This window comes from Podarcis bocagei (assembly GCF_964188305.1).
Source record: "Podarcis bocagei genome assembly, chromosome: 7".
Taxonomy (NCBI): Eukaryota; Metazoa; Chordata; class Lepidosauria; order Squamata; family Lacertidae; genus Podarcis; species Podarcis bocagei.
In genome coordinates this window covers 32004016-32024369 of record NC_138132.1, presented here as the reverse complement: position 1 = coordinate 32024369, position 20354 = coordinate 32004016, and positions in this window count along the sequence as shown.

Genomic DNA, 20354 nt, shown 5'->3' with positions numbered 1-20354 from the left:
ACAGCAGCTCTTTAGTTGCTGAGCTGACAAATATCAGGCTGAAAGTCAATCTGTGGGTGACCATCTCATGCCAAACTAGGCAACTTCAGAGTAATATCTGCTAACTTTAATTAATCTTAGTTTCTTTTTTTCCAGTTTTTAATTTAATTTGCCACACTGCCACACCAGTTTGATTTTTTTTAAGTCCTCACAAAAAATTGTCTGCATTTTTTTTTTATTTGCCCGTTTTTATTGACCATTATCCATTACATCAGTAAACCCTGGGACAGTTTCCAACATAGAAGCAACCCAGTTAAAATGACTTTTAAATGGAACAACCAATAAAAATTGAAACATTGCTGTAGCAGTTCAATGACCAATAACAATGGCAGCTCTCGCTGGTTAACCATCAGTGCCTGGGAGAATGGAAATTATTTTTTTGGTGGTGGAAATCAGTTAAGGTCTCTGCTGTCATTCTCTCCAAGAGAAGGGAATTCAAAAGCTGGGGAGCCACATCAGAGAAGGCCCTATCCTGTGTCACCACTCAGCAGGCAAAACCCAGTGGAGGGATAACGAGAAGACCACCCCCCCCCAACACAAACACCAAACACAGTGCCTGGAAGGGTTGATATAGGAAAAGACTTTGAAAAATAGTGGGGTGTGCATTTTAGTAAATGTACACAATTTGCAAAGTGATTTCCCCTAATATACTGCATTTTGTATGTTATTTTCACTAGTATTGTACTTTTATGCACACTTTAACATAATGCATGTGGTTTTGTTTACATTTGGCTTGACTGGAGAGCTGCATCACAAAATTTGGAAAAGTGTGGATTTTGAGGCATTATTTTGAGTGGTTGGAGCAACACCAGTCAGATGAGCAGGGTACAAATAATAAAATTACTATTATTATTATAAATGAATGCAGTATTCCCTATGTCCAGGGCCAGCCCACCCGTGAGGCTAGGTGAGGTGAAGGTCTCAGGCAGCAGGATCCATGGGGGTAGCAAATCCTGATGTAGACCTTTAACCCCCAGCCCCAAGATATAGATCTTCACTCACCTCTTCTTCCCTGGCAGAGAGGGCAGCACCATTTTGTGGTTTGCCTCAGATGCCAAAATGTATTGGGCCGGCCCTGCCCATGTCCAAATGCACCTTGGTCTTGCTGCCTATAAGTCACTGTTGCGGACAGATGTCCAGGGAACACGGTGGAACCAGGGGCTGATGTTTCCATAATGTGTGCTGGTGTGGAGGTTGTGAAGGAGATGATGACTGGGTTTTGCTTCAAAATACTGGGGGAACTTTTCACAACTACCCATTATTCTCCAGGATTCCTAACACAATTTAAGTAATGAGATAAAGCAATCATCAAGTCAAATTACATCCCTCCTCCACCTCGGCTTCTCCTTTAGCAAAGGGCTGATGACAAACTAGGAATCTGATTTGTTATTGAATTACTTTTACCACATAGGAGTTCATTAAGTTAGAGCGTCCAATAAAAACTCTCATCTATCAAACGGCAGGACAGACTGAAAACCACTTAGCAGAGCCGTGTTCATTTCCACATTTCCTTCTGTGGTCACATGGCTCGCTTTCTGGCCCACAGTCATGAGAACTTAGGGTGCATCGAACCTGCAAAGCTGTGTAAGCTTGGGACTCTGGCAGGATCCTATTACACCGCTGCATCCTTTAGGACAGGTGTCTATAGCAGCCAGGACTGACTTGAGAGTCTGCCTTGGACAGGATGCCACCCAGGGCCCTGTCACAGGCAGAAGGTATGTAAGGAGAAGATCCCTGCTGGATCAGGCCCATGCTCTATCTAGACCAGCGTCCTGTTCAAAATAAAAGGGGAAAAATGCAATTTCAGACTGCATAAAAATGCTATTTTAGAGGGAATGTGAAAATGGATGAATTTTAAAGACACCACCAGTAATAGTTGGGAACCTACTTTCTAGCTACCACCTTATTATTTTTGAATCTCATTTACCACTGCAGATTGCTTGTTTAAACAGTCAAGATTCAGGAGCTCTTATCTCAAGGAGCCGTAAGAGTGGGATAAGGAGAGCATTTGTTCAAAGCTGCAGCTTTCAAACGCTCTATTGCCTCTCTGTGCCTACTTATTTGCTGAGCAACCACCGAGCCTCCAATCACACTGTTTAGCATTCTGGGGTATCGCCTGTTCACCCAGGCTCAGACTGCGCTGTAAGGAACATAGGAATCTTAACTAATACCAAGGCAGACCATTGGTCCATTTAGCTCAGTATTGTCCATACTAGCTTGCAGCAGCTCTCCAGGATTTTAGGCAGGAGTCACTTCTCCTTAGACTTTCTGAGGATTGACTTTGCACACAAATCATGTGCTCTATTGCTGGGCCACAGCCCTTCCCTATTACCATCTCACATTATAACATGGACCAGCAGTGTGGTGGTGCCCTTCAGATAATGTTGGACTCCAACTCTCATCAGTCCCAGACAGCATGGTTAATGGCCCAGCAGTATCTGGAAGGCACCACATCAGTTTCATCACCCAACATTTACTGAGCGTGCACCCAATTGTAGCACAGTTGCACATTGCAACAAAGGATTCTAGGTGCCATGGGCATAAACGGTCATTCAGGAGGGCTTGCCTGCCAATTCAGAGATGGAGGAGAAATTCAATTCAGCTTGTGTTGAAAAGTGAAGCTTGCAGACTTAACATATAGAATAAGAGATCAAGAAGGACATACGTTTAGAGAAGACTGGAAAACGTTTATTGAATATATGGGAAATAACTGTGTGCAGCTGAAAACGTTGGCAGCATTAAGATAAGTTCAACAGTGTAAATAAATTTTGATGGATGTAATAATGGAATATTGAATGGTATAGTTTTTGTAAAATATGCAGGGATTTATGATATGCAAAATGAACCACGGAAAGAGAAGAATGGAAGTCATTGATATCTTAAGGACGTAAAAATTAGTGCTTTAAATTGTAGAATAGAAAAGTTAATAAAAATTATATATAAGCGAAAGGCGAACCTTCACACTTTGAAATTTTGCACTTTCCAAAACAATATATGAACTGGAGCACAGCCATCTTTTGAAATTCACACTGCCCTAAATTTTGTAATGCACTTCTCCAGTCAAGTCTTGTGTACAAAAACACATATACTAGCATAATATATGCTGGTGAAATGCATATACTAGTGAAAAGAAGATACAGTGGTGCCCCGCAAGACGAATGCCTTGCAAGATGGAAAACCCGCTAGACGAAAGGGTTTTCGTTTTGAAGGTGCTTCGCAAAACGAATTTCCTATGGGCTTGCTTCGCAAGACGAAAATGTCTTGCGAGTTCCTGCGGGGTTTTTCCCCCTCCCCCCCTTTTTCCCAAGCCGTTAAGGCGCTTATCAGCTGATCTTAAGCCGCTAAGCCGCTTAAGAGCTGATCCGCTAAGCCGCTTATCAGCTGATCCACTAAGCCGCTTATCAGCTGATCCGCTAAGCCGCTAAACCGCTTATCAGCTGATCCGCTAAGCCGCTAATAGCGCTAATCCGCTAATGGGCTTGCTTCGCAAGACGAAAAAACCACAAGACGAAGAGACTCGCGGAACGGATTCTTTTCGTCTTGCGAGGCACCACTGTACACAAATGCATTCTATATGGGGAAATTGTTTTGCAAAAACATGAGAGAAAATGTGTGTATTAGGAGAAACGTCCACTAAAATGCTGACAAGTAAAAAAATAAAAAATACAAACTGATGTGGAGAACTGAATTTAAGATTGGAAAAATGAAAAACTAGGAGAAACTGGAACAGATTTGCCCATCCCTACCCATCTTCTCATTGAGGCATGGCAGATAAGCTTCAGAAAAACCCTATTCCAGACTACATTTGGTGGCCATCACGTGGGGTAGATGCACCTGAGTTGATGTAAGCAACTACAATCTTGGGTTGAGGTATTTTGGCTTGGCTGGTGCTAACCCACTGTGGCAACAGGGGGCCTTTTCTCGCAAGGAAAGGTGAACCTGGATCAAAATGAGAAGTTTGGAGGAAAGAGGCATGGTGAGGTCAGAAGCCAATGATGGCAGTTGGGTCAAGTCAGGGTTTACGAATGTCGGAGATAGGGCGGATGCATACCAGAGAACCAGAGAAGAGACTCACAGGGCCTAGAAGAGAAGCAGGAACAAATGAGAACAGGAAAGAGGGATAAGAAATGAGACCTGATCAGCATCGCATCCACAGCCTGTCCACACACATTTCCACACGCTTGGAGTACCTTGCTAGTCTCGTAACTAAGGCGAAGCTCATTTGTTTGTGTGTTGATAAATCAGAAACCAAGTTTCATGCCTTTAATTCTTTCTGACTCTTAGCAGTACTTTGCAGATTAACCTCTTAACACTCGATCATGCTATGATAGACACAGGTAATAAGCATATTGTACTGTTAACAGGCCTCAGGGACTGAAACCTCGTAGATGCTGAGGATGTATTTATCAATCTCTGTGCGTAATTACTCTTCTTAGAAAGGGGAGGGGAAGAAAGGGGGCTGTCAATGGAATTGAATGGCTAAATCCATCTTTGTGACTGAAGCATAAGAGAAAAGCTGTCATGAGGGAATGGCAATGGTTAGAGGAGAGTAAAAGATGCTCAGGAATAGCATCCGACACCTTGATATGAAAATCTAATTCCATATGCATAGTCACTTTTTTATGAACATGCCTGCAAGTTAATCTTCCTGGGATGCTTATGCAAAGAGGCTGATCAGAAATTAAGTGTCTCCTTGAATTGGTGCTCAACCCTCACCTCACGGTTCAGATTGTGCCTCCTGGGAGACTGAGGGATCCAGCACAGATGAGCAAATGGCAAATCTGCTGTGATTTTCAGCAGATTGCATTCAGAACAGGAAGTCAAACTGGCATTTGCTTAACTTTGGCTCAAGTTGGTGCTGCTGACTTCAGATCTAGTTTAAACCATACCCCATTATTTATTATTATTATTATTATTATTATTATTATTATTATTATTATTATTATTATTATTTATTACAGTGGTGCCTCGCAAGACGAAAAGAATCCGTTCTGTGATTCTCTTCGTCTAGCGGTTTTTTTCCGTCTTGCGAAGCAAGCTCATTGAAGGACTAGCGGATTAGCGCTATTAGCGCCTTTTAGCGGCTTATCTGCTGATCGGATCAGCTGATAAGCGGCTTAGCGGCTTAGAAAAAGGGGGGAAAAGGGGGGGAAAACCAGCAGGAACTCGCAAGACATTGTCGTCTTGCGAAGCAAGCCCATAGGAAATTCGCTTTGCGAAGCACCTCCAAAACGGAAAACTCTTTCGTCTAGCGAGTTTTCCATCTTGCAAGGCATTCGTCTTGCGGGGCACCACTGTATTAACTTATATCTCACCCCTCCTCCTGAAGGAGCTCAGGGAAACACATAGGCATTAAAAACATTTTTAAAGCATTCCATAAACAGTTTGAAACGTGATTTCAGGGTTTCCAGGAGCAGTATTCTTCAGTCATCAAAGATCTGGATAAACAGGGATGTTTTTAGATTCCTCCTAAAAGTCAATAATGAGAGAGAGAAGTTGCACCTTACTAGGATTCAGCAAGTGGGGAATTGTTGCTGAAAAGACTCCGTCATGGGTCAGTGCAAAGTGGACTGCTCCAGGGTGGCACTAACAGGGTCCCAACTGCTGACTGAAGGGTCCAAAATGGTTAGTAGTCAGGAAGGTGCTGTTTTAGGTAGTTTGGTCCTGGGCCATTTAGGGCTTTATATTCCAGTACTAATACATTGACTTGGGTGCTTGCTTTCTGTCAGCCAGTGCAGTGGTTTCAAAGCCAGTGACACATGGGCTTCTGACTTTGACTATAAGCTACAATTTCAATTTCTCTGAGCTTTCCAGTCTTAAGTAGCAGTTTGTGATAATAAAAATAAAAATAAAAATCAACTTTTAGTATGAATTGCTCATAATAGGCTCATTTTTGTACACACATTCTTGCAAAGCAAATTTCCCTATCAGAACGTGTTTTTGCATGTAATTTTCCTGTGAATTTCAAAGGATGGCTGTGTTTCAATTCGCATATTGCTTTGCAAAGTGCAAATTTGGAACATTCACCTTTTCATGCAAACTAAGTTGAATATTGCCCCTATTACTAATTCATTCTCATTCTCTCTCTCACCCCCACCCCTACCCACCCACCCCCACAGAGAGAGAGAGCGCCCACAAATAACTTAAGTGCCATGTGGGCTACTTGAAAACACTGTGGACCAGAAACATGTGTGTTCTTACATCTTGCAGTTCCAGGCACACCTCTGTTTGGAGGTGAAGAAGAAGCAAAGTGCATCTAGAAGAAATTATTTATGTGAGATCTTATTGAGGAGGGCGGAAAGTTTGCATATTACTCTCCCCCCCCCCACCGCCTGTGTTGATTAGGAACGGTTGCCATTCAGTCTCCATCTCTCCATCAGCACCTTCCAGCTATCCATCAATGTCACACACAGATAGGAGTCCAAATGCAATCATTCTGACCCATCAGCTTTCTCCTAGTCTGGAAGAGATGAACGACAATGATTTGCTGTCAAGGTCTTCACAATCTCTGTGACTGGAGAGAGGAGGCATGGACTGATAAGCTCTGGGAGGCTGGGGTGTGTGTGTGTGCTTCTGACCACTTGGGGCCTTTATATATTTGCTTGCTGTTGGCAGCTTCAACGAATTTTTTGTAACAAGTAAAGAAGGATGGAAGGAGACAGGGACAGGCTGCAGACTAGAAGGGGGGAGCTCTGCAAAGCACACAGCTGGGTGGGTGGGAATGAAAAGCCGTGCTTAAGGATATACGTTTTCCAACCACCTCTGCTTTCAGCAATCATATCCCCATTGCGAGGCAGCTACCTTAAGTATTTATATCATGTTACATTTCTCTTAAAATGGACTTTGAACACTTATATTTCCTTTAGACTCTTGGAAGGCTTGCTAACTTCTTCTTTTTTACTGGCCCTGCTCCTGTGTCTCACCACCAGCCTGATCCAAAGGACAAATAATATGAAGGAGTTGAGCAGGTAAAGCCCCTTGACTACTGCATATCTGGCTGCTGTGAAGAAGCACAGGATTTGGGTTGGTATCCAAACCTCAGAAGACAATTGGCAACTTTTGCTGTCAGAGAGTGGGTGGGCAATGTGGGACTGGGATGTTTTGGAAAACTTTTTAAAAATAATTTTTATAATAACTTTAAAAAAATTATTATTGTTGTTGTTGTTGTTTTTATTTAACCAACATAGGAAAAAAGAAAGACACTGTAATACATTAATAAACAGAAGGAAAAGCTAAAAACACAATCTAGATCACCAAACAGATTTCTGGAAAGGGTATCTGTATACTGGGGCAGTTCCCAATAAACAATAATGGTTGGAGCGCATGTCTACCCTGCGTTTAGATGGATGGTGGGTGTTGCATCCTAGGAGTAGAAATGCCACCATTAATGTTTTGAGGTAGATTTTGTTCTTGCTTCATGCTTCGGCACCGCTCTGACACAAGCACAAAAACAGGCAGCTTTCATTGAATGGTTATATGAATGGTTCTGTTTGTGCTGGAACCTCTATATGTCTGTTGTTTTTTCCCCCATCCCCTTCTGCTCTTAGACTGTTACCATGGCATGCATTTCTCTTGAGAGGTTCTCAGTCCAAGGTGCATACATCAGATTGTGAAGTGATATAAATCTGCTTGCCTTCATTTTGGTCCTTCTAAAAGCCTTCTTCTAGTCACCATTTTCAAATATTCATTTTCAAAAAGCCTGGAACAGGTTTGCGAAGTGAATGGTGGGGTTGGGTGGGGATGTCCTGGCCTGCTCCCTTGCCTTTAGCAGCGGCAGGAGACCATTGCCTCAGAAGAGCAAGGAACATTCTCAGGGATGACTCACACCCTGGCCAGCACCTTTTTAATCTCCTGCCCTCGGGCAGCAGATATAGAAGCATGATAAGCTGCACCAACAGATTGAAGAACAGTTTCTACCCGTGGGCCATGAGACTACTGAATGGAAGACAGCAACATTGCAGCTGACGTTTGGGGTTGGTGGTCGTACGACAGCACACAGAGTGTAACAAGGACTGAGAGATTGGGGGAGGGAGGGCTCATTTAATCTCCTTGTAAACAAGTGGTACAGTGACAATAAAGTATTTCTATTCTATTTCTATTAGCAGGATACACCAGGCACAGCTTTATGGAGTTGAGCAGAGCAGCATTACAGATCAAGCCACTGTTAAGGTCATAGGAACAGAAGCCTGCAGCAGCATTGGCTACCCAAGGAGGCTTACCATATCAGTGCAATTGCAATGTGCAAAACCATGGCTACTGTAGATTAAATGGGTTTCAAACTCATCTAACCACCCAGTTCCTAACAAGCAGGGAACTGCTGATCTGTTATGAAGTGGCTAGCAATGAGCAGGGTGTGTGGCAAGTAGAGTGGTACCTCGGTTTAAGAACAGTCCAGTTTAAGAACGATTTGGTTTACAAACTCCGCAAAACCGGAAATAGTGTCCCAGTTTGAGAACTTTACCTCGGTCGAAAAAGCGAATCCGAATGGTGGAAGGGCACTGGCGGCAGGAGGCCTCATTAGGGAAAGTGCGACCTCAGTTTAAGAATGGTTTTGGTTTAAGAACGGACTTCCAGAATGGATTAAGTTCGTAAACCGAGGTACCACTGTATAAAAGTTAAAAAATAATGTTGGATTACTGAAGTACAGCTATGCCAAGAAACCCAGAAAACTCTGGCCAGCTCAATCAGTCTTCAGAAGTATAATTCAGCCTCCGGGATCCTCATTGTCTTATTTTCCATGCTTCTCCCAGAACCTCTCTTCCTCCAATCCTTCAAGTTTTATAACTAGCCAAATATTTCTGCAATTGCATTACTATCACTCGTCTTTTTCTCCATCCCCCAGACAGACTCCAATATCAGCTTAGGCAATCAATTCTGTTCAGATAGAGGACTGTTCATTTTTTACTGATAAATGTTTAAACAAAAGCCTAAATTATTAATTGGGGAAATTTTTTCCCCTGTTCTTTTTCACATTGTCTCGGCGGATGCAATTGGAGAGTCTGGAAAGAGAGGGATCTATAGAGATGAAGTGGTGGTAGTACTTTATGGTTTCGGAATGGGAAAGTTTCCCATCCACCCCTCCCTAAGTAGATTTTGGAGTCTATCCAGTGTCCTGTATCTGGTAAATTAGAACAGTGGGAAGAAGAAAAAGAAACGAATACTGGGAAAATGAAATATAAATGTATAATAATAACTTGAAAAGAAACTAGAGTAGTACCAGTAGCAGCAGCAGTAATAATAATAATAATAATAATAATAATAATAATAATAATAATAATATAATAAGGCGACATCAGTGCCAGCATTTTTATTAATTTATTGATAAAATATGTGTATACTGTTGTGTAGTAAAAAATGTATCAAAGCAGTTTATAGCAATAAAAATGTAAAACTATACTATGGAAACAACAAAGAAGTTAAAAACAGACATCAGTGGAATGATGATGATGATGATGGTAGTAATAATAATAATGTATTACATAATACATTATATAATTATATAATTATAATGTATTACCTTGGTTCTCAAACTTAATCTGTTCCGGAAGTTCGTTCCAAAACCAAAGTGTTCCAAAACCAAGGCACGTTTTCCCATAGAAAGTAATGCAAAATGGGTTAATTTGTTCCAGACTTTTAAAACAACCCCCAAAACAGCAATTTAACATGAATTTTACTATCTAATGAGACCATTGATCCATAAAATGAAAGCAATAAAAAATTGATCAATCAGTAGAATCATAGAATCATAGAATCATAGAGTTGGAATAGACCACAAGGGCCATGGAGTCCAACCCCCTGCCAAGCAGGAAACACCATCAGAGCACTCCTGACATATGGTTGTCAAGCCTCTGCTTAAAGACCTCCAAAGAAGGAGACTCCACCACACTCCTTGGCAGCTGAACTGGGTTCCACAGTGTCACACAAAAAAAGACCCACATAAACAAAAACGCAAAATAAATAGCAAAAACAGACAGACCTCAGTGTAACACTCAAAATGGAAGTGTGGTACTCAAATTGGAAGCATAACACTCAAAACGGAGCATGTTCAGCTTCCAAAAAAAAGTTTGCAAACTGGAACTCTTACTTCTGGGTTTGCAGTGTTTGGGTTCCTAGTTGTTTGAGTACCAAGGCGTTTAAGAACCAAGGTACAACTGGGTTGCCCCAGCCACTCTGGACAATCTCCAGCATAATAAAAGCACAGCAAAATGTCAGACATAAAAAACATCCTAATACAGGGCTGCCTTTAGATGTTTTTGGAAAGTCATGTAGCTGTTTATCTCTCTGACATCTGATGGGAAGATGTTCCACAGGGTGGGCACCACTACCCAGAAGGCCCTCTGCCTGCTTCCCTGTAACTTAGTGGGGCAGCTAGCTAACAAACAACCCTGTATGGCAGGTCAGTATTATTGGTCACCAATTGCAGATGGAGAGTTGAGACTGAGAAAGACTCTTGTCCAAGTCCCTGTCTTGGTTTACAGACCTGTCTTGCACCCATAGGCTATGCCAGCATCCGTGTTGTTGTGCCCGTGGACATAGCAGCATACATTCTGTGAGGGCCCTGCTTCCCAAGTAATAGATGCAAGGCGGGGGGGGGGGGAGAGCTGGAATGTATAATAAGATATGGTGCAACATTTATACTTCCACTCAACCGGCACAAGCTAAAACCTGACTTGAGAATTAAAGCTTTTATTTTAGAAAAGGAATACACAGATAAGCCATGTCTGGAAGGAAGTGGGGATTTTCTTGCAGGCACAGAAGTTTGGTGGTGGATTAGATTTATTTGTTCCTTTGTTGGCCACCACGAGGATGTGCACCCATTCCCAGTTCACTCTAAGGTTGCCAACATTTTAGCTAGCTGCTGTAGCTATACTTTTAATACCAACACTCCCCACTAGGGATGGAAGGATATGCCAGTTTCATGTCTTTCACTTTCCTTTCTTTGTTTTCAATCTTAAATTCAACTCTCCAAGTTTCTGCAGCAATTTGTGCAATCCTCATGAGAATTCTTTAGCATTTTAGAATGAATTTCTACCAACAAACACATTTCTGTTTGCAGTTTTGGCTAATGGACACATTTTTGCAAGCAGCTTCTCCTAATAGAATGCATTTTGGTCTGTTATCTTCACAAATAATACTAATAATATATTTGGTTTTATGCACACTTTCCCCTAATAAATGCATTTTTGTGATAGGTTTTTCATTGGAAAACTGTCTAGAAAATTTCAGATCAGTGTAAATTTTGAATGATGGTTGTGTATCAGCTTTTTCAAAAAGTGCAAATTTGGTAAATTCACCATTAACTGTGAACTGAATCTCTCCCCAATCCCTACTCCCCACGTCCCTGATGTTCCAGTGGCAGACCTACCTGAGTTTTGGAGAAGTCGCTGGAGAACAAAGAGTGTTTTTGCAATAATTGATCCCTTTTCAAAAAAAAAAAAAAAAAAAGGAGGGGTGGGGACCATTTCATTTGTTGGGGTAGTAGCCTGGGAACTGTGAAGCCTGGGAATTGCCCCACCAACCTGTGCCCTAAGCCAAGCCCCCTTACAAATAGGATAGGAGGGGACCCTGGCGATCATCTTCCTCATTAGTCTCAGTGTTGCCCTTGTAGAACTCAACAGGGAAGAGAATGGGGACAAAACTAGAATTACCGTAGTTGGCTCTGCTTCTGCCTGTCATTGACTCTGACTCCACCTGCTGTTGACCTCCCTGCTAGCCCCAAAGGACACCAGCCACAACTGCCGAGGGAGTGAGGATATGCTGCAATATTTTGTTGCTGGTTGAACTTGCTGTGGCAACTAACCTGTATGTACAGGGCAATATACTTGAGTATATAGATACTGAGGTCAAACCACAGTCTCAAGTCTAGTCCGTTTTCATTTAGGAGACCACTGGGGAAACCTGCACTGAGATCCATCTTGGAAGAAAGAAAGTACATGAATGTGAGAAATAAATACTCTTAATATCATGCCCTGCTCCTGACCTTTCCAGAAACATTTTGCTGGTCTCTGTGGGAGACTGGATTAGTCTTTTATCCTTGGAACTATGGTTAAATTATATTGCAGAGTAAAACATCTGCTCTCAAACTAGGGAGCTGTGGGAAGCCTTACTCCTGTTTTGGCACACTAGATATCCTTATTTAACCCATCGAGTGGTTTTGATTAGAAAACCCATAACCACCTGCCCATTATGTGATGTCTTATGGTGTCATGTGATGGACTGGTGAAGCTACAATGCAAAATTCCAAAGGAGGAATCAGGAACATGTTCTAAGCAGGCATAAATATATACCCAGTACGTCACAGCACTGGTGGAGTAAGAGGAGTGTAGGGTTCCATCGCGGCTTCCCCCCGCCCGCACTGGGCGCCTCGCCCTTGCAGGCGGCATGCCCTGCCCCCAGGACACGCGCCCTGCCCCCACCTGCTCTCCACCCCCCGGTGCTGGAGCATGAAGCTCTGCCACTGCTTCACAGTGGTCTGTGGGTGAGCTTTTCCTCCAAGTTCCAAAATACCAGATGCCCACTCCACTGTAACATGGATCAGAGCTTCCAGTCTGGTGCCCCTCTTCTATGGATCATCATTCCTGTTGGGATGTGACCGGTGCACACTATCTGCACTTTCCAGAAATGATACAAGGCATTTCTGTCCTGACAAGCTTTCCCAGCTGGATAAATAGGTCTCTGCTGTGGGTGTCTACTTGTATTGCTGGGGCATGAAGCAAAGTACAAGATCCCCTACCCCCCTCACCATTCCATGTACAGAAGCTGAATGGACTGGCAGTTCACCCTTACTTCAAGTCTTGTCAATGGGATTTCATCCTCCACCACATCTGATGAGTAAGCCAAATTAGGATGCTGAGGACAGACTAAGTAATAATAATAATAATTTATTATTTATACCCCGCACATCTGGCTGGGTTTCCCCAGCCACTTTCCATGGCTTACAGAGTGGCAACAGAGGGAAATAGACTGGCACCTCAGGACAAACAGCTGGGAACTGCCACCTCCCAGCTTTTGCCCCCTGATGCCGTCATCCGACTTTGCCTAATAGTAGGGTCAGCCCTGCTTCTAAACATCAGGCAGAGACTTTTTTTAGAGAGAGAGGTCTTTGGTGGAGACTGCAGGCTGTTTTACTTTTGTTTTCTTTTTGTTGCTGCCTTGGGATTATGTTTCCCTCTTTATTGTTGACCTGCTGATGTTTTTAGTGGTTATTTTGCTGATTTATGCTGCTCTTGGTTTTTCTAAGTAACACCTGGACTTGAGAAAATGCAAAGGTTTACGGTGTAAAACATATCATATCACAGAATAAAGAATGTGATTAGGAAAATCATATTGAACAACACAAGAAAAAGGCAAAGAATAACAGAAAAGGAAAGATGTGTGTATTAGGTATATCTGTCTATCTGTCATCTATCTATCTACACACACATGAAGGAAACTAGCCCATCAGGTTGAGCATTATCTTGGAACTTTACACTCCATTGCTTTTGATTTGTTTCTGTTTCTTTCTGTTTTGTTTTTCTTTGGTTTATATGTTGAGTTGATGCCATTCAATTATATCATATGCTCTGGCTTTTTTTGAGGAACAGTGGGATACCTTTTAAATATATACATTTTATTTTATTTTTTGCAACGAGAAACAACTGGTTGTTTTAAAAAGCTCCAGAAATATACTAATCACTGTTGTACAGCAATACAACGCAATGGCCCTTAGCCACAAGCTTATGATTTAAAACAGGATTGGTGACCATTTGGCTTTCCAGATGTTGCTGGATCTAAACTCTCTCCATCCCTGACCATTGGCCCTTCTGGCCGATCTATCTGATTAGGATTACCATATTTTAAGCAAGCTGTACTCCTATATCCTTAAGAGAAGTTTTGCTTTGTTGCCCAGCTGGTCAGCCTTGTGTGCAAATTCCTTTCCTTGGGTCTGATGTAACAAGGCCATGATTCAGCACCAGCTCTCTTTTGCACCACACCTCCCATGGAGTGATGCAGTCACTTGAACAACCCTTGCCTTGGATGATCCAACAGGTTAGGGCAGCAGTGGGAAACCAGTGGCCTTCTAGACACTACTGGACTGCAATTCCCATCACCCCCTGATCATTAACCAAACTGGCTGGGGCTCCATAGTGAGTGGCGGGGCAGAAAAGGAAAGTGTGGCTCACCTGGCTTCCCAACACAGAGGCAACCAAGAGGGAGAGGGGGAAGGCGGCAGGAAAAGAAGTGCAGGTGCAGCAATGGAGCCAATCCAGCACTCCTGCCACTATGCCTGCACTGCGCTAACCTCCATGTCCATCTCTTTCTCAGTTATTGCCAGGGACTGGGCAGAGACTGCCACCCCAGCCTGACCTTTCCAGAGGAGAAGAAGACAGTTCAGAATTACAACAGGGGTTTGAGGGAGGTCACAGCTCAGAGGAAGAAGAGGGGGGGGGGAGTTGGGAAATAATGGGAGAGAAGGAGGAGGCAGAGCTGGAGCAGCTGGCTGACACGTTATCACTAGAAAGCATTCCAGACCCACCATCTCCCAGAACCTGGTAAGCCTTAAAAGTAGGAGAGCAAAGAGCTCGGAGACCGACGACCCTAAGCAGCAACCGTTGACGAATGAGAAGTGGGAGAAAAGTGGGGTGGAGATTTACTTGGGACAACACCATTATTCCAAGAAGCTGCATTCCCAAGCCTATCTCTGTAAATATTGAATAAATGCAGGTGGTAATGACTTTTCCTTGTCTTATCTGTTCCTGGCAACCTGCCTCGGGGGTTGGTTCCTTTGCTGCCTGACAGTTGTCATCTCTGACTTCCATGTTGGAAAACCAGGTGAGCAATGATGCTCCAACTTACCAGCAGTTACTGCAGGGGCTGATGAGAGCTGGAGTCCAGGGACATTTGAAGGTTCACACTGTCCCCATCCCTGATGGAAAATGGCAGGGCTTGCCTGTCGTAGGGGTCAATGTTACACTCCTCTATTCCAGGGCGTTTCCCACCTTGAGGCTACACAGCCCTAAACTGCAACCCCAGCCATTGACATGAAATGATCACAGATCTATGCAAGCAGCAGCAGTGGGGTTGGCTGATTATGACTGCCAGCCAGTTTGCTCTAGCAAATACCTTACACGGTGGATGAGGGCTTACTCATCCAGCAAACAGAATGGATGTTGCTATGGCATGGAAAAACATGCACAGCATGGAAATCAAGCAAGTGATGGGAGACACAAATAAAATGACATGCTATTTATTCATTCAAGCCGGTCTCGTCGGAAGCAGCCGTTGTTTACCTCGGCATTGTAACAAATCCCTTCTAGAAAACCAGGAGTGTGTGTGTGTGTACACATTATAAACGATACCTTTAAAAAAACAACAACACAGCAACAGCAAGTAAAACAACACATTTTGCTCTGTGGACAAAAGCCTGCCAGCAAGGAAAATCTTGCCTGTCTGTTTGTTTGCTTTTTGGTCAAGGATGGAAATAAAATGTGGTGTCAACAGATGCTCCAATGGTGTGGGATCTTCACTGGCTGCTGATATGTTACTGGGTCCAATGCAAGGTGTTACTGTTTGTATTTAAAGTGCTGATTTACCTGGACCTGGGTTTTTGGTGGACCACCACTCTCTCCAGGTCAGCCAATTCTGGCTCTGAGATCAATTTGAGGAGTGCGCCCTTGTGGTCCCATCAGCAAATGTATTTCATCATGTGGGAATGCAGGGCAGGGCTTATGGGTAGTTGTGCTTTGGCTTAGGAACTTCTTCCTCCTCAGAGTCACAGATGCTGTTGACTTATATTTTCTCCTAGGCCTTTAGAGTAGCTGGTCAGTTTGCCCTGGGCTTTTCAGGAGCCCTTTTAAGCTGCTCTGTTGTGACTGTCTCATTGCTTATTTTCTTTTACTGTTACCTTTATACCCCACCTTTTCTCCAAGGAAAAGTGGCATATAGGGCTCTCCTCACAACAGCCCTATGAGGTTGGTTAGACTGAGAGGCAATGTCTGCCTCAAAGTTACACAGGGAGCTTCATGGCTGAGTGGGCTTTTGAACCCACGTCTTCCAAGTCCTAGTCTAAACACTATAGAGGTAAAGGTAAAGGGACCCCTGACGATTAGGTTCAGTCATGACTGACTCTGGGGTTGTGGCGCTCTTCTTGCTTTATTGGCCAAGGGAGCCAGTGTACAGCTTCCGGGTCATGTGGCCAGCATAACTAAGCCGCTTCTGGCGAACCAGAGCAGCGCACAGAAAGGCCGTTTACCTTCCTTCTGGAGCAGTACCTATTTATCTACTTGCACTTTGACATGCTTTCAAACTGCTAGGTTGTCAGGAGCTGGGACCAAGCAATGGGAGCTCACCCCATCGCGGGGATTCGAACTGCCGACCTTCTGATCAGCAAGTCCTAGGCTCTGTGGTTTAACCCACAGCGCCACCCGCGTCCCGTAAACACTATATACCACACTGATTATTGTTACATTGTGATTTTATTTCCATTTGTTTTCATAATTGTACTGGTATTATTATGACTATTTTGGAAACTACTCTGAGGTGTTGACAGAAAGCAGTATATAATTATAATCATTTATTTATTGTATTTTTACGCTGCCCTTCTTCCTCAAGGAGCCCAGGGCAGAAAACATCTGCAAAACATTATAAAAGCAATCACAATGAATAACATCTAAAAGTAGTTACCATGGTAGACTGTCCTTCATTAGCTTTTTTAAAACAGAAGTTGGAGGGCCATCTGTCAGTGATTCTTTAGCTGTGATTCCTGCATTGCGTGGGGTTAGACTAGATGAACCTTTGTGGTCCCTTCCCACTCTACAATTCTGTGAATCATGAATTCCAACTCCACATCCATGCCACATGTTCTGCTCTACATTAAACAGATAAATCAATATTTACAAATCCCAGGACAATCCATGGCTTTGTCAACATGAAAACATTTTACCGTGAAATACTGAATCTTTTTTTGACTGTATTTCATTTTCACTTTAGATAATATAATATTCATTATTCAGCACAGCTGAATTCACCCTTTTTGTGTGTGTGCCTCAAGTAATGTCCCTAGAGACGAAAAATCAAGAGTGAAGCAAGTAACTTTTTAAATGGAGAGTGAGCAGAGAAAAGTGGTTGTGAGGTAGGAAAAGATGTACATATTAAGGCCTTAGAAAATCTGAGCCGATTTCCACATGATGCAAAGAAGTCACTTTTTCTTTAATGACTCAAATATTGAGGCTGTTGAAACTATTTAAATATTAAGTCGGGCGGGGAGGCTGGGAAGCATTAGAAGCAGGGATGAGGTGAAATGGGAGAGAGCTCAGAAACATTTGCATCTCCCATAAAATGCCCCCCATTTAAGCAAGTTTAGTAGAGTCCAACCAGCCATGACACCCAGGCATGTCATTAACTCTGCTTTCTACCTACTAATCTCCTTCTATATATATATGCCCTCATTCTTTGGTCTCAATTTCTTGTTCCCTTATTATCTTGTCTAAGGTGAGGGCAGTATTTTTGCTGGTCTGCTGCTGCTTTCATAGCAAAAATGGCACCACTCTTCAAATTCCTTTTCTACTTTTGCCTCTCTTTGGGTGCTGCCTCTTAACTCTGCTACCCTAAGGCTAAGTTGTTCACTCTGAAAGCGGGATGGGAAGTGTCAATATGGCTCATTATCTTTGCTCTTGTTCTTCTCTTTGTTCTTATTCTGACTCTAGATTAAGCCCATGCCCTCCCTTGGTGTTTCCGCCCTCTACCCTCATTTCATCAATTCGCATACATGCCCCTAGACAGGTATTATTTGCCAGTCAGGGACTCAAGGCAAAGCAAAATTAACTCTTTCTCCTCTTTGCTGACCTAATTAGAAGCTGTATGGTCTGTGCAGCATTTATGTTCTTACTGTCTTCAAAATGACTTAGCAAGTAGATGTACTTGGGTGGGGTATGGGAGAAACATTTGAGGACAATAAGCTGGATATGTGAGTGTTGGAACATAGGTAGTGCTACTAAGATACAGCCACACTCCAATTTTCCCTGTACCTTTGTGATGTATTATGGGGTCCACCTGACTGCTTTTATTTGGCATTTAATATCTCATCAACTTTAGTTCAGAAGGAACCAGTGGCTTCCTCATGGGTATGGTGGAGAATGGGGCCATGCAGACACCTGGAAAGAGGCAATGTTGACCGTTCTTTCCCTTCTTGTGACCTCTGGCGGTTCTCCAGGAAGCTCCTGGGCCAAATTCCAGCTGATCTGGACATATTGGCATCCAAGTTCAAGTATTGATGTTGTGTCAATAGACCACAGAAACTGGTTGCATTTCACCTTGATCTTGCTGAAGATCCCACAGTACAATACAGTGGTACTTTGGTTTACGAACTTAATCCGTTCCAGAAGTCCGTTCTTAAACTGAAACCATTATTAAGCCGAGGTGCGCTTTCCCTAATGAGGCCTCCCACTGCCGGTGCCCTTCCACCGTTCAGATTCCGTTCTTACACTGAGGTAAAGTTCACAAACCAGGACATTACTTCCGGTTTTGCGGAGTTCATAAACCGAATCGTTCGCAAACAGGGCTGTTCTTAAACTGAGGTAACACTGTATACTTCAGCACAGTGATATCTTCACAAACTGCTCAGCAGCAAACCCTCCACCACAAAGCATTCCAGTAGCCACCTGAGATCCACACTTACCAAATGGCATTGCTGTCTCCTCAGCTCCAACCAGATTGAATGTAACAGCCTTCAATTAGAGTAATAAGCATCTAAGTTGACTTGGCAGCTATTTAGACAGAATGATGCCTTGAATCCTAAATTAAAGCTGCATTTTTTTTTAATGAAAGGTCAAAGCCTACAGTCACCTGAGAATTTACACAATTCAAACAGCTTGTTGCCAGTTTCCTTGATATTATTTTCTCCCATCCCCTGTTGAGGTTAGAGCCAACTTTATGCCAGTATTGACTTTGTGGAAAGTGACCTTTGCTGGGGAATGTCCTTGAGTGTGACCTTGTTTCAGTGCTATTAATTACCAACTGGCATTCATCAACTGCATATGTCTACCAATAAATAAAATAAAAGGCTCTTAATTGAGAGAATCAACCTACCTTTGCAGTGACAGGAGTAAGCAAGAGGTCTTTGCATGCAAAACAGCAGGGCTCCTTCATTTATGCATTCTTACTGGAGCAGAAATGTTTATCTATTCAAATGCCTCTGCTGAATATTCACAAGTTTGGATTTTTGGCTTAGTAGTAGAGATTTTAGTGGGGCAGAGGAATATAGCACATACCCCCTTCCAATGAAATATTTACCTAATGTGAATATTAAACACTGTGAGTATCCCTCACAGTGAATCCCTCTGGTTCCTGCCACTGCTTTCTCTTTGTAGGATCAGTCGCAGAGTTCAACCCAATCAGTCAGGCACCATGCATGAATGAGATGACATGGATGTGCAGTGAAGCTGACATTGGGGCTGGTATCACTGGGCTGATGGTGCCCAGTGAGGGAGGAGGGGGAGAAAACCATGACAATGTACATTAATAGGGAGGGGATATTTCTCAAGGAATGTCAAAAAGCAGAGCATTTTTAGACCCACCCCTCTCTCCAAATATTTCTTGCACAAAATGAATAAGATATGTTGATAATCATTTGTTTAGATGACTTTAAAAGGAATTAAGGCACACATGGAGAGGATAGGACTATTTGCAGCTACAGTCCATGGAATTAAAATGGAACAGAGGGAGTATTCAGTGAACTAGCAGTAAAGAGGATGGTGGCCCTCGTGTATTGTGGGTTTCCTTGAAACATTTGTTTGCCCATTGTTGGAAAGAAACATGATGAACTAGAATCTAGTCACTAGTTCAGGGAAAGGGGACCTTGGGGAAGGGGCCCATCAAATGCTCCAGGCTTCTCCATCTTGCCATCAGAAGTCTCCACAGGAAACACACCTTCCATGGTCACATCCCTCACCAGACCTTCTTTTGTGACTTTGCTTTTGCCAGGCTAGAACGGAGGACTCTAATAATATCAGGGACAGTGCTGAGGAGGGCTGCACTGAGGAAGAATGGTGGGAGCCCCCCCTCCCCCTAATCCTGAATCTTCCCAGGAGCAGGAGGACAGTATAGATTTGGAACAGTGGTTTGCAGAGGGGCATAGTTCATAAGGAGAAGCTGGGAAATACTGAATGGGGAACAGCTAGGAGAAGAAACACTAGAAGAGAGAGGATTAACAGATTCACAGTCTCCGGACAGCATTCACTCCCCTTCTCCAAAGTCACGGAGAGCTCAGAAAGTGTTAGAACAGAAAGTGCACAGGGTACAAGCTCAGATTACAAGATGAAGGATAATTGGAAGCACTG